This window comes from Silurus aristotelis, assembly GCF_946808225.1.
Source record: "Silurus aristotelis genome assembly, chromosome: 2".
Taxonomy (NCBI): domain Eukaryota; kingdom Metazoa; phylum Chordata; class Actinopteri; order Siluriformes; family Siluridae; genus Silurus; species Silurus aristotelis.
The window spans coordinates 12156524-12173084 of NC_139575.1; positions in this window are offsets into that span (position 1 = coordinate 12156524).

Below are 16561 nucleotides of genomic sequence, written 5' to 3' on the forward strand. Positions count from 1 at the left end.
GCTGCTTTCTAAGAAAATGACTAGACTTTCTGCTAGGTTTGGAATTCTAGGATTGATCTTTATAGCCTCTTCAAACATCAAGCACATTGAGTTGTCATCAATTAGAATGTTATTGTTATTCAGCTCATTTATATTAACTCAATGTTGCTGAGTGAGCATTTGGGCACCTTGGGTCCTAGTGCATTGGTTTCATTGTAAAATATGTCCATAAAGGCCAGTGTTTTGTCCCAGTTTTAACCAATCAACAGACCAGATGATTCACCAGATGGCCAATAAAACTGTACATACCTAGTGCTACCTAGTTTCTTTCTAAATTTTACTGCAAAATGACCTGCATTTGCTTACATTGCCCTGCTTTGCAGTGACCTATTAAATTATCATTTGATTAAGCCTTTTTTTTTTTTTATAATGAAAAGAACCTAACAATTACATCTAATCATAACAACAATATTGAGAATGAACCCCAACAATCAATATTGAAACAATTTTGTATTCACCTAGAGATGGATTTTTTTTCCCTCCGTGCAACTGTACATCAGCTTTATTAAAAACTCACAATGAAAATTTAAATACAAGTGAAAAGCTTATTAAACAGACCAACACTTTTTATGGAAGTCTTTTTGATTTAACAACCTACAACTCATGATGAATTCACCTGAATCAGTTATGTTTGGAAAGAAAAATTTGCATTGCTCTAATTAAACAGAATGCAAATTAAATACAGTATACAGTACAGACCAAAAGTTTGGACACACCTTCTCATTCAAAGAGTTTTCTTTATTTTCATGACTATGAAAATTGTAGATTCACACTGAAGGCATCAAAACTATGAATTAACACATGTGGAATTATATATGGAATTATACACATAACAAAAAAGTGTGAAACAACTGAAAAATGTCATATTCTAGGTTCTTCAAAGTAGCCACCTTTTGCTTTGATTACTGCTTTGCACACTCTTGGCATTCTCTTGATGAGCTTCAAGAGGTAGTCACCTGAAATGGTCTTCCAACAGTCTTGAAGGAGTTCCCCGAGAGATGCTTGGCACTTGTTGGCCCTTTTGCCTTCACTCTGCAGTCCAGCTCACCCCTAAACCATCTCGATTGGGTTCAGGTCCGGTGACTGTGGAGGCCAGGTCATCTGGCGCAGCACCCCATCACTCTCCTTCTTGGTCTTGGAAAACTCTTTGAATGAGAAGGTGTGTCCAAACTTTTGGTCTGTACTGTATGTATAAAGACTTCTGATATATAAATACAAATATAAACCCAAAAGTGTGTTTTACTTTAAAATCTTTAGTTTCAAATCTTAAACAATCTTTACTATGTATTACTATCTATTACTATTACTTTTAGGTCCAACAGATTTGAAATGTATGTTAAAATGGATTACAATTGTTGTTTTTGACTGGGTAATGCTTAATTAACAATGTAGCCCTTAAAAACAAAAGACAGTGATATACATAGTAAAGATGTAATGATCATAGTTAGCAGTCTACTTTTTCAATAACAAAGAGAGCCAAACTCTAATAAACTGTGTTAATGCCTTGAATGTGAATTATATGACCATTTAGTTGTCAGCTGTTGCTAAATAGAAATTTAAGCTTCTCTACATGAAACAGCCATGAATCTTTCAAATAACTATTTCTGTCTTTTTTGCTCATGCAAATCCCTGCCTGAGTGAGTTTAATTATTTCTCTTTAAACCAACAGCTTCTCATATTTCTGTTATGGGGCTGTGATCCTACAAATCTCATTTCCTTCTACTTGTTTCCCTATGTAAATTCTTTGTGACATTTTCGATCAAGTGGGTGTTTGATTTAACTCTTCACATGACTTTCCAGACAAAAAAGGAACATTTAGATTGTTTTGGAATAAATGTTTATTTAATATACACATGCTTTATTATTTGTCTAGCACATATCATACATATATATATAGTGAAGTGTAAACCATAAATGTTTATTCTGTTAATGATCGGTACAAATATGTCACCAAAAGATTAGGTCCAAAGCACATTGTTTCGTGCACAAAATGTGTGTAAATATAAGAGCATGTGTATACTATGTACTGAGTATATTTAACAATCATATAAAATCCACATCCAATGATTGAAAAAATACATGCAGCTTTAAGGACATTGTTTTATATAAATGTGTGTGGTCATGCGTAGGATTTATAAATTGAATACAGCTGTGCATACACATGTGTGATAAATGGCAATTTTCTAGTCTGTACAGACAGTACCTTAGATCTAGAGATCTGAGGATAGGCTACAGATTCATCATGACCCTAACCAGGATTACTGAAATAAAATGCACATGAATGTAATTTGGTATGAAAATCTCTCAAATCAATAAATAATTTCCTGTCTTCTTCCTTACAGATTTATTGACGTTGACAACATTGACAGCATGTGAACTGTAAGCAAAAACATGTTCTGTGACGCATCGGAGATGCCTCATGCAGTACAATCCATTTACTGTCTGCTGTGTTTTGGAAATGTTTTTTTATGTCCAACCACCTGCTGTTACTGTCTTTGCTCCTGGCAGGACACAATAGAAACAGATGGACAGTGCCACAGTAAATTACAGCTAAGGATTTGACATCTTTATCAGCATCTTGTGTGTGTTTGTGTGTTAGGCCCACCATGCAATGTAATAATAGCCGTGCGTTTATATATCCTGAACAGGGCAGTAGAGATTTACAGTAAAAGAATGTTTCTGAACATTTCTCAGCTACCTTAAGAGGCCTGAGCATGACTTCTAAATCCTGCACAAAGTGGATAAAAAATAAATGAGATTGTGTAGATGAGTGTTAAGTAGCCTGGCTGAAAAAGGTCAAAAAAGTGAAGAGGGAGTTGAGAAAGTGCCAGGAGTGCACAGCTGTCTCTCCAATGAGCTAAGTAGTAGGCAGATAAAGGTCATTGAGAAGCGGTCATTGAAAAGACTTTAAGCATCAGTGCCATTCTTTCTCATAGACATTGTAGATGTTACATGTAATCACTACGGTATAATAAATGCAGTGAAAACAATCCACAGTTAAAAGGTCTGAGTCAGGAGTGTTCGAGTGTTCTGCAAAGGGCTGGTGTGGGTTCAGGTCTTCACTCCAGCCAAGCAGGAGCTATGCCTGATTGATTGAAAGTGAAGGTCAATTGACTTATTAAACAGCTGGAATCAGGTGTGATTCCTGCCTGGTTTGAAAAAATAACCTGCACCACACAAATCCTTTCAGGATTAGAAAGAACACACCTGGTTTAAACCTAGTACTAAGATTGGAACTATTACATTTACATTTCATATTTATGGCATTTGCCCTTATCCAGACTGACATAAATATTGTTCAGTTGATGGCTAAGGGTCTTGCTCAAGGGCCTAGCAGTGGTAGCTTGGTAGTGCTGGGACTTGAACTTGTGACCTTCTGATCCAAAGTCCAATGTCACTGAGCTACTACATCCCTCTATAACCTTTCTTTAGATATTAGGGGCACAGTTCTAAAGTTTAGTCAAACTTTATTATACTATATTATACTAAGTATTATACTATACTTTATTATACTATACTGTTTACATGCTGTCTTTTGCACCTCTTGACTGCTGCTGGTTTTTGCACTACATTGTTCTGGTTATATTCACTCCCGGGTATAGTTTTCAGGTTTACTGGTCGGCGCTATATTTTGTTTTTTGTCTTGTCTTGTGTTGTCTTGTGTTGTCTGTCTGCACTGTTTGCACTAGGTTGCACTCAATGCAATTTGTGTAGCTTTATGTTGTGTTGTATCTCCATGTTGTTTAGTGTAGCACCAGGGTTCCGGAGGAACGTTGTCTTGTTTTTTACTGTGTACTGTGTACAACTGTGTATAGTAGAAATGACAATAAAAGCCTCTTGACTTGACTTGACTTGACTTGAAAAAGGTTTGGCACTTTTAAAAAGTTCTGTCTGATACAAGATCACTTTGAAATTGAGATATCTGAAAAAAACACTTAAAACACCATTTGTTCATTTGAATGTTTATTGCAGTTTTTGCAGAAATTTATAATTGGATTTATTATTTTTTTTTTTATTTGATTTCTTTTAGAAAATTGATTATTTGTTCCATTTGAATACCCAGATGAATGAAATCATAATAGAAATCATGTAAATATGTACAAAGTAGGTTTAACATGTAATATGGTAAACTATATAAAGCTTAACTACAGTGGATGCTAAAAATCTAAAATAAAATTCATATGAACATATTAAGGCCTGCGAGGTACATAATGTTTAGGGGAAATGCATTAGCATGTAAGGAAAAGTGTCTGTATGCCAGATCTACTTTCTAACGGTTACAGTTTTTTTAATAGACTCTCCTGAAAGAGATCATGTATAATGGATTTGCTTCAGGCAAGCGCATACATTTTCCACATTATTAAAAAAACAAAAACAAAACAAAGCAATACCATTGTTGCCTTCGGTTAAGTCTTCAACTCTTTTATATCCATGTGCAACATTTTTTGTTTCGTTTACAGAAAAATGCAAAGAGTCAGCTAAAAATCTTATTTTCATTTCTCATTTTTAGTACCCTGGCCTTCAGAGCGGTTTACAGAATTATGACATGCTCTCATTTATCTTTGCCTGGCTAACCCAATTCATTTTGATTGTGAAGCAATGCACCTGAAATAAGTCTTATTTACTCTAACAGACTATTAATGGAAGTTGTTCCTTACTTCAACTAGCATGTAATGTTTTGCTCTGATAGAACAGCATGGCCAAGATTATAATCTCATTGCTAGCGGGGTGTTCATTATGCAGAATTTCACAACATTCTCTAATGTTATGTTTGAGTAAATGTGAGGAACTATTTATTCCCAATTCTACCATGAATTATTAGAATCATGTTCATCATACATGTAATTACACAATGCTCTGCCTATTTACACATTTTCAATGCAATCTTTCCCTTATGATTTAAAATTTTTTAAGAATAATCCTTTAGCATTTGTAACATTTATTGTGCGTAAATGAAGGATTTCTCATAGGATTTAATAATTCTTCTGCGGGTGTTGTGAGTAATAGCTAGGTGGAAAACTTTTTTTTTTCGACCACTTAAAGAATTTGATTTTAGATCCAATGTAATATAATGTAAACAGTGCTCTGATCTCAGTATTAATTAATTAACCACTGTAAGAGCCCACAACATGCTCAGAATATTTTATTTGCTTCTTTTTTACTCCTATGGAGTGAAAATGTTGTAATTCCATTACTGATGCTATAATTGCAAGTGATGCGTAAAATTAGTTTTGGCTTGGTTAAAAAGGGGGGCTTGTTCCATGTGGCTCAGATATTAAGAAAAGCCTTGGCTTGTTATTTCAACTGAATTATCAGCCATGGCAAAGCATAAATTGACGATATACATAACCTGTGTACAATTAAATGGGATACATTTTACATGATATAATAATGCTACTACAAATGTTTTTTTTCCTCTCAGAACAGCATTCAAACCTAAAATTGTGATTCTCTGTATTCTGAAAGCTAACAAGCCTGAGGCAATGAAATTGCAGGACTCTTTGTTGGAAGCAAGCATGAAAGGAAATAAACAAGTAACTGTCTGTTTTTAACCGCCAGACAAAGGTCTCATCTGAATAATGATCACTCAGAGAGCACTATAGTGTAATTTTTTTGAACCTGTACTTCTTGCTTTGTAGCTGCACAATTGCTTATATTTATGTAAACAAGACCGTGTAGTTAAAAATAAATAATGAGATAAACCATAGTCACAAGTTACAGTGTAATCTTACATTGTATAGATTTAAATAACAACATTTTCTTTAAGCACTTTTAATGGTTCTGGCATTTCTCTCTGTAGACCTCTCTGAAGGTCTTAGATGAGGACATGTCCCCGTCACATTTTGCAAGTCCTTTGTAGCCCCGAAGCTTTTCTATTTTAATAAAATTGCTGAGTAACTGCAGAAACTTATTCAGTAACCTTTGAAAAATACCAGTTTAGCCTTATTCAAAGTTCCTCAGAGTGTCTTATAACTGTAAGGAAAAGTTTCCTCTGTAATTAATTTAAACCCTTGCTTCTGGGTGGCTGTGAATGCACACTAAATGAGTTTCTGCCAGGTTTCTGTCCCAATGAACTGAGAAGTCTGATATGACTATATTGTTGTATCATACAAACAAAAAAATCTGAAAATCATTATTTTGGTTTAACTTTTTTTTGCATCATAAAGTTAATAGAAACAATACACAAAGCTGAAAAATCTAACTGTAGCAATGTCCCTGTGCTTGGATTTAAACCCAGACCTTTTATTCTGTAACTCTAAGTCTGAACCACTGACCCACGAAAACAAGCAATGAATCAATGCAAACTAGTTGTGCTAGTTGTGGTGGCTCAATAACTAAACATTTGAACTACAAAGCAGGAGGTTGTTCAAATTCCAGCTCTGCCAAATAGCCATGGCTGTCTCCCTTGACCATAGTTTCAAGTTCAAGTTTATTTCCATGCACAAAAGAATCCTTTAAGCATATGCACAATGAAATCTTGTGCTACAGTTGTACACTTTACCTATACACAATGTACTGTACCAGACACAATGCACAATGTACTCTTATCTAGCACAAAATTGAGTAAACTGTAAACATAAAGCACAGAATGTTACTTTTACTTTATGTATGATATAATACTTCTTGTAGACTGTACTGTAAGTAAAACTGTAGCAAATACATACCGTACTGTACTATAAAACGAGGATTAACTGCAAATGACTGCAACCAAATTTAACAAGCCTGGAAATTTTTACTCTTTGGTTTGCATTGTTATTGTTCTAAGCAATAAAAACAGCAGATTTCCAAAGTATTTTTCTTTTTTTACTTTTTTTTCTCTGAGATGTACTTAAACCAGAAAATGCTTCAGAAACACTTTGTGTAAATATCCCTGAATGATATAGAAGTTTTTTTCTGTCATCATTCCTGTCCTCAACACTTTACAAGATTAAATTCTACAGCTGGTGCTTTCAGTAAATGCCCTATAAAGCGACAGTTTTTCTGCTCTTCACTTTAGGAACAATTCCACAAACAGTCCCAGTTTATTTTTCCAATTATTTCATCTGGACTGTGCTTTCTTTGGGAACAGTGCCCAGCAGCACTGCCTCTTATGTTAGAAGTTAGAAAAGTATAGGAAAATAAAAAACAGTCTCTATTATTCACAGCTTTCAGCTAACCTGTACAGAGTTTAACCAAACAAGCAGATCATGCTGAAACATTGCCTTTAGTGTGCTATCACATTTTCCTTTTAGATTTAATCTGAACAATCTGTTTAATTGTAGCGGTCAATATCTCGGCTATGCTTTGCTATTTGCTTGTTTTTTTAAGAATATAGTTTCCATGGAACTTGCAAACTATGTAGCATTTCTAATGTTAACGTTTCCTCATACAGTACTCACAGACCAAGGTCTTTGAGGATTCGTTTAATGTGTCCATGGAGACAACATGCAACAGGTGCAAACCCAGCTGCTTTACACAAGCTATGAGAGGGACCCCTTTGAACATCTTTCACTGTTATAGCACAAATATAACAGAAAGCCAATTCCTCTGACCATACTTCAAAGAGAGCATGATAAAGGCACTATTCAACACCTAAGCATAACTGACACACACAGGTCATGCCCCTGAAATAGATATGCACCGCTGCAGAAATGTCGCCTCCATTATAATGAGATTATAAATAATAGGATGTAACCGAACACGAATACATTATTCTGAATGAACCAATAATGTGTTCTAAACAGATACAAACACAGATATAAATAGGAGGTGGACTATTCAGAAAAGGTACACACGACATCTGCTTCAAACGAGAGGTGTGCATCTGCATGACGTAACAAAAAAAATCATGTGAGTGCTCAGACATGAAGCTTGGAAAGGAAAGCTGCAGTCAGGTATAAAGCTTGCAGGACAAAGAAGTAACACAATCATAAACATAGATAAATCTGTTTCTCTTACATGGAAAAATATATGTAATAATTCAGTGAAATGTAAAAAAAAAAAATAAAAATAAAAAAAAGCCAAAACCAGAGGCACTATCATTTGTACATTTGAATAATGTGTTGAATAATTAGGTTGCAAGATTATATTTCACAGGTATGGGGTTTTAATAAAGCTGACCTGGGAACAAATGACATTTATATGCATTTATTTATTCTGAGTATAGCCAGTCTGTTATGTATGTATGTCAGGCTGTTGACGCTACCGAGGGGGGCGTGGCAGGGAGATCCCTGACAATGTATGGATAGAATAGATGTACTTGTATTTTTAAGAGGGAGGATTGGTATAGGCCACTTTTGATGTATGTATTTCAAAAGTATATCCAACCATATACTCAGCATTCCATTTCTTCCACTAACAAATAACTAATTAATAATATAACTTATTGTTATATTATTATATATTATTATTTGATAGAAGTTGTATTATCACTGAAAACTGAGCCATTCAAGTTAAACAATAACCAATGACTTAGGCTGCCTGGGCTCTATTTCTGCCATTTACAACAACAATTGAAATGATAGAGATACAGTACACACACCAGGACTCTTTCTCTCCAAAAACACTAAGAAATTACCTCTTGAAGGAGTTGGAAATAATTTGTGCTGGGCTTCTTTCATGCAAGATTAAAAGGGTGTCTCATTCAGTCCACTGTACACAGGCTAAGCTCAGATGAGATTTGTACACAGGGTGTTGATTAATTTATGCAAAAGCCAACATCTGGCCAACGTTCCACTTCATCTCATGGCACCATGCACTCAGTTTATTATTCATGAAGACAGATAACAACAATAATGTAGTTTGGCCTGAGAAAACATTTGAAATCAAAAGCTATTTTCTCATACAGTCCATGTTGATTTATTAGACATGTGCAATTTTTGCAAAGCACAACACAAAAGTAACTGTAACTGTAATAGTCACCTTGCATAACTATTAATATGCATTTACGTTTGCCAAATAGAATTAGGAATTATAAGATGGCATTTAAATAAATAATTTATTCAAATAAGATGTCACCAAAATCAACAGTGCCACTTTTCCTATTAAAAGAATACGCCAGATGGTATGAAGATATGAGGCTGGGTCCTATTTCTATCTCGCCCAGAGTGTAAATGTATGCAGCCTATCAGTGTCAATCTTGTCAGATGATTATACTTAGAGTGATATTTGGGTGATAAAAAGTAAAAACTAATATTAAAATAGGCCAAATAAAACTGCCTGTGTGTTATAATTTGTACCGAATAATTATTATAAAGCCATTGAGACTGTATTACATTTCTAAGCCTATAGTTCTCTCGATAAGCTGTAAATATACAATACATTTGAATCCCTTTTATTAAATATAACCCCGAGCTTTCATCAAAATATTTATATACAGCCAGGTCTAAACAATCAACTGATTGCTGTGCCTGGGATTTATTGCCTGTGTCATGTACCTTTGGATTAAAATTCACTATTTGTAGAAAACTTTGACTACACGTATTACATTTATGTGTAACTTTTTCTGGTTCTAGACAAAGTGCAAAAAAGACAAAGAGTTTTGATTGGTGTTAATTTGTACAAAAATACCTGTGCCAAGAATTATTTTGCAAACCATCGTTCCTAGCATGTTTTAGAAGTGCACACCTGATACTGTTTGACTTTACATAATGCATAATGTTTGCATAATATTTAAATCACACAATTTCCACAAAAACAGGATTCTTTTTGCCCCTACCATATTATTACTACTTTTAGCTCATGTCAACAATTGATTTTTTTGTACTTCTGCTTTGTGACAGTTAAAAGCTGTAATAAAAATAAAATGTAATTAAAGAGGGCATAAAGCCTATTGATTGAAAACCCAGTAATTAATCTATTAGTGCTACAATGTGAGAAAAATAAAAGTCCACATTGTTTAAAGTGCATGGCACTTCAACTGAAGCATGCTGCTGTTTCTGGAAATGTCCATCAAGGTGATCCCTAATTTGTGATCATGTTAAACCTCCTCAAGTGGATGAGTCATAGGCTTGTTTCTGTTTAGTAGTGGTATTCAATTACTTCAGGTTAACACAGCCTTTAAGGATACAGATTATTTACAGATAAGCATTTGTATAGATTGCTAAAAACTTGTGGAAACAAATAGAATGAGAAGCAATCTCTATCTTATTTTGCCTTTGCTCTAGGATTCAGACATTGTCATTTTTATTGAAGGATTTTCTTCAAACCTGATAAAAAGCCAGCTACATAGATGGTTTAAAACTATTATAAATATGGAAATACAGTATTCAAACTGTATAAATTATTTTACATTTTAACTCAGGGTTTATCAAAAATGTTCACATGAAAAATAACAAGTTTGTGCTACCAAATAAGCTGCTGCATCGAAGTGGTAAGCAGAGGTGGCAACAGTACACACATCCTTCACTTAAATAGAAGTACAGATGTTTATGTTTTAAAATAGTCTGGTAAAAGTTGAAGTACTGACTATACTTTTTCACTCAAGTTAAAGTATAGAAGTATGGGCTCTGACATGCACTTAAATAAAAACTTTATTATTACTACATGTTTTAGTGTCATGCTGGTAACTGGACGCCACTTCATATTAATATTACGACTGTCAATAGATAAAAAATATTTAATCACGATTAAAAGCATGATTGTCATGAGTTAACTTAATCGTACATTTCTATCTGCTATAAATGTACCTTAAATTAATACTTTTAAAGTTTTTAATAATCTAATTAACATGGCCATGGACAAATGTGGATGCTTTATGCAAATGTATGTTTATTATTAGTGAAACCATACACAACATAGAGCATGAAGACAAAATATTATTGTAAATGTTTTAAAGTAATTTCCTTTTGGCTTCTCCCGTTAGGGGTCAACACAGCGGATCCTCCAGATGTTTTTACGCTGGATGCCCTTCCTAACGCAACCCTTCTCATTTATCCGGCCTTGGGACCGGCACTAAGAGTGGCTGGGGTTGGTTCCCTGACCGGGGATCAAACCCCGGCCGCAGCGGGGAGAACGCCGCAGCCTAACCACTAGACCACCAGGGAACCTAAAACGGTTTAAAGTAATTGTGTTACGTAAATTACATAAATAATCAGGACACCAAAGGGAATCTTTGCTATTTTTTCACACGGATGGTTAATTAGATGATACCAGTGAAACTGTACCACTTCTAATTTACATACGGATTACATAATCTGGGAATATTTGTTTATTTAAAATTAGACATTTCGAGCTTTCTATTAATATATTTTTTATTTCTGTGAGGCAAGTATTCAATGAGATTCAGGTTGTTTTATTTGTGTCTATGAATGTATGCATATAAAGTAGTCACTTTACAGATTCGAATGATGTATTGCTCTTAAAATTCCACAAAACGCCCCGGCTTGTTTGTCGAACCCATAGGGTTAATTGTGTGTATTATGGCTGATTTGAGACTTGGCACATTAGTAAAACAATTGTTTACTTATTAAAAATTTATTTTTCTGTGTAGTTTATTATTATTATTTTATATCTGAGTAAAGAAAGGATGTCCTGAATAAATGTGTGTTGCGTTGAAGATTTTAATTTCGCCTCTTCAATTTTTCATTTATATTTTTTATAAAATTGGTCAAACTGAATTACGCAAATTTTATAAAATGTATGCTGTTAAAATTTATTTGCGTTAACACGTTATTAACATGTTAGTTCTGACAGCCCAAATTAATATATTAATACAAAAACGAATTTCAAATTGTGTTACCTAATGAATGTATCCAGTAATCCACAATATAGAACACAAGCAGAAAAAAGATGATGATGATCAGGTAAATAGGAATGTCTCTGTTCTCAGTCATGTTTACGTCACTGACTCCCTCTGTCTCATCAACGTTAACCCCAAACTTCTTGTTGCCTGCCCTGCTCATTGTGAGCTTCGTAAACTAGTCTACGTTTGTGGTGCGCGATGGCCTAAAAACAGCATGCAGTGAAAAGACAAAAATATTAAAATTTTACCAAATTGATTAAAACTAAAGTAACAAGCCTGTTTTAAAGATGTAAGAGGTAGAAAGTTCAAATAGTTGTGTAAAAATGTAATGTGTAAAAGTGAAAAGTTTTCAGAAAAATGAATAGTGAAGTAAAGTACTGATACCAGAAAAATCTACTTAAGTAAAGTAACGGATCCTCTCTTTCTTCATCAATAAAATCAATTTGTTAGCCAATGTGAGCATCTGCTAGGTGGGATAGACAGTAAGTCTGTAGTCTTCTCCTTCATTTATAATGAACCTTTTGACAAGGCTTTCAACCTTGTTGGGTGAAATCTGATGCTTAAGGAAAGGAATGATTAATATAAATAAAGTCATAACAAAAGCAACAGCCTTTAAAACCTGTCCCTCACCCTAATGGAAATCATTTACTGTATAACTCAATGATCATTTATTATAATAGGTGTCTTATGTGCTTTCAATCTTCAAAGTAAGGAAGGTGTTCACCCTCACCCTCCTGAAGTGATGGCTACATCTGCTACATTTATGTAACTTTATATTACTTTTTATATTTCTTGGACTTGAAATTGCTCTTTTTATATAGACTAATAAACTAGCATTTGTCGGAAATGTTTCAGGATATGAATTAGCAGTGACAACTGGAAATCTCTTTAGTCTAGGAAGCTGCTGTTACGTGTAAAATCAATGTTAAAAGCAATTAAACAGATATAGGTTTACTAAATATTATAAAAAAATAGCTTTAAACCTTTAATCATTCAAAGTTCTTTATATTTTCTTGAGCTTTTTCTTAAAATAATTTTTCAGAAATTCAGAAACATTCATACATTTTAAAGTGATTTAGTTTACTTTATAATTTGTTATTTATTATTTTATTTATTTTATTGTTTGTATTTGTTTATGTTTATACTTAATTGTGTTATGTGGTTATTTATTTTAGGGATTTATTTAAGTATTAAGATTAATAGTATTAATATAAAAGAAGTAGAAATATTATTGAGTTAACATATTTTGTTACAATTGTTTCAGAGCCACTATCATTTTAATGCTGACTTGTCATGCTTTTTGTGGATAGGAAGTGATAAAAGAAAGAATAAAGAAAGAGGATGAACAGTGATTTGAAATGCAAATTTGGTTTCATGGCTATTTATCATAAATGTTATTTAACTTTCTCTCTCTCTCTCTCTCTCTCTCTCTCTCTCTCTCTCTCTCTCTCTCTCTCTCTCTCTCTCTCTCTCTCTCTCTCACACACACACACACACACACACACACACACACACACACACACACACACACACACACACACACACACACAGAGTAGCAAAAATGCCTGAATTTCTATTTTCTACAGCCACATTATACTCTTTACCTTTGTTGTCAGTCTTCGCTCATTCTTTTTGTTTCATTTATTCTTTGATAGGAATTTCTTGTGAAAATTAAAGAGCCATTATACTTAACCTTCATATTTTGATTTACGTCACAGCAGATTAGAGTTAAGCTTCCTAAAGTAACAATCTAGGAGCTATGAAAAAAGCCAAGGAATGATGAAAGGTCATTGCTAGTGTTTGATCGTTATATTTAGATAGTGAAAGAGAATGACTTCAAAGTATAATTCCACTTTAAAAGCCCACTAAACCCCGCTTTACTCTGATCTAAATCAATCCTGTCCTTTCTGTCCCTTGCACCCACAACATTACTAATAGTAGAAAAGATGAATTTACTTACACAGAAGTGTAAACCTCATTTTGACCTCACTATAAGTGAAAAATTAATTATTAAATTTGGTTCTATAAAGATAACCAATTACAATGGCTTATTGCACAGGTCAGTAAGAGGCACACAGCATAGATGGTCCTCATGATAATTTTTGATATGTGGTCTTATTTATGAGGGGGGTGCAGTGGGTAGTGTTGCCTCCTCACAGCTCCAGGTTCTGAGCTTGGGCTATTTTAAGTGCTCTCCTTGTGTTCACATGAGTTTCATTCCACCATTAAGGAACCGAATGTCAATAGGTGGATTGGTAATTCAAAATGTTTGTAAATAATCATGAGTGAATATTGCCCTGCAATGCCAAGTATCTGATTTAAGTTGTATTCCTAACTTACACCGAGAGTTCCCAGGGTCCAGATCAACCATGATTCTGATCATAACAAATTGTCATTATTAAGCAGCAGCGCATTTCTGTGTTTAGAAAACTCCTCTGAGCATTCAGAATTTATATGAAATTATGCATTTGTGAGCTTCTAAAATGGAAGCCTGACTACATATATCATTATATGCAAAAATAATTTTATTCAAAAGAATGAAAGTGCATGTGCAGTTGCAAATAAACATGGGGTTTCTTATTTATCCTCATAGATGTCCTATGAATGGCCATCTGTCCCAGCTTTATCACATTTATGAGCATCATTAAGAGAAATAGTAGTGCCAGATTTAGTACATTATCCCACATTTATTAACAGATGGAGAAAGTAGTTTGTGTGCAGTTTGAACATTTATAATTAGTCACTGGTGTGTATACAGTATGTATATATGTAAATATAATACTGTATGCCTTTGAATCTCTTTATAATACATATCTTAATTAAGCTTAGGTACGTGTGTATTATTTTATTATGCTTTCAAATTGATTTACTTTATTCAAAATTACTCTAATCTATTTTACAAAGAAAAGGGAGTTTCTTACATTCTTTCAGTCATCTGTGTATGTTTGCAGTTGTTGATGTTCACCATATCAGTACAAAGCAGACCAGGCAGAGACAAATTAGCAATAAGCCTCAGCTGGAAAATGAGTATATTTCTATCCCCAGAAGTGTTACTTTCTCAGACCTGTCAAAGGGAATAAGAAAGCCATTAACAGAGCCCACTCTGGTCACAGTCATTTTCCTTTTTCTGATTCAGTCCTGCATCGGCAAGCATATGTCTGTGCTAATTGCTTTGTAGCCTCGCTGAGGTCTGGAATGTGAATTGGTCTGCTGCTAAACTTGGAAATGACAGTTTGCCTGCCACCCAGCCTGATTATTTATCTCAAGAGCCACTTAACTGTGCATCCTAAGGTAGGTTAATCCTCTTAGGTCAGACCAGAACAAAAGTATAAGTATTACAAAAGTATTAAAATACTAAAGATCCATTCAGATTGATGATTACAGTTTAAAGCTCAAAACCCTGGAATTTCTGCAAGACATTCCTTACCTTTGTTATATTATTATCATTTATAGTAATGAGACCACTGTAAAGCCTCTTTCAGCACCTGTCCTACTTTATGATAAGCCTGGACATGGTAAGCTCGTCCTGGTCCTTTGTATCTGTAGTCGAGCCCAATTAAATGGTTTTCTAGCTTGAGCTTACACACTAAACCTGGCAATGAACAGATGCATTGAAGCAAGCATGCAGTAAAATTGAGCTGGACAGACAGGAGCTCTCCAGAGGCAGCTTGTTTAGATTTGGCAATGCTTACATTATTTCCATATAAGCCAACAAGAGTTCTTTAAAAACTGTGCCCCCTTCAGGACAGCAGAAATCTATCTCCAGAAACCACTCAAATGCAAGAACAGACTCTAATTAGCAAAGAGGATCAAAATTCAATCAACTTAATCCCCATGTGTCACAATGAACACTCTCCCTTTGATTCCCCATCACAATTCAGACTCAAAGGTTGAGAGAGGTCATGTACAGAGACAAGGGAATGAATGGCAAAATGTTTCCAGGGATAAAACTAAACAATATTAGCATTTAAAGCGTGAATGTCCACTTCTATAAGCCTTTTAATTCATAAACTGTGCAATAGAAATATGACACTGAAATGATTCATATATATATATATATATATATATATATATATATATATATATATATATATATATATATATATATATATATATATATATATATATATATATATATAGATGGATGGATGGATGGATAGATAGATAGATAGATAGATAGATAGATAGATAGATAGATAGATAGATAGATAGATAGATAGATAGATAGATAGATAGATAGATAGATAGATAGATAGATAGATAGATAGATAGAAAGATAATCAGCATGAGGCAAAAATGCATAATAAAGACAGATTGGAATGGTTTGCTGCTTATTTGTTGCTGGTTTGTAGTGGTTTACTGTCCATTTGTAGAAGTAACTGTTAGTAAATGGTGTATGGCTATGTGGTAATTAACAGGGACAGCAGAAATGCAGTGACAGAAGTAAGGAAATCTAAGCTAATCCTCAAAATGTATTGGCCTAATCATTTTTTATTGTACTTCTTGCTTACAAGCAATAACTCATGTAATTGGTAAAGTTTTGTATTTATGAACCTGCCTGTCAATATTTCAGAATGCAAACAATATATGCTGTTTTATCCTAAAAGGTATACTGTCAAATATACTGACTTTGACAAATATACAGTATTTTAATATAGCGGTCGATAGCTTTGCCACGTCACAGCTCCAAGGCTTCTGCTTCCATCATCAAACCTGGGGTTACTGTCACTGTTTTGTTTCTCTGTGGATTATCTCCAGGTCCCCTGGGTGCACATGCCACACTTGGACGAGGTGCAGGAC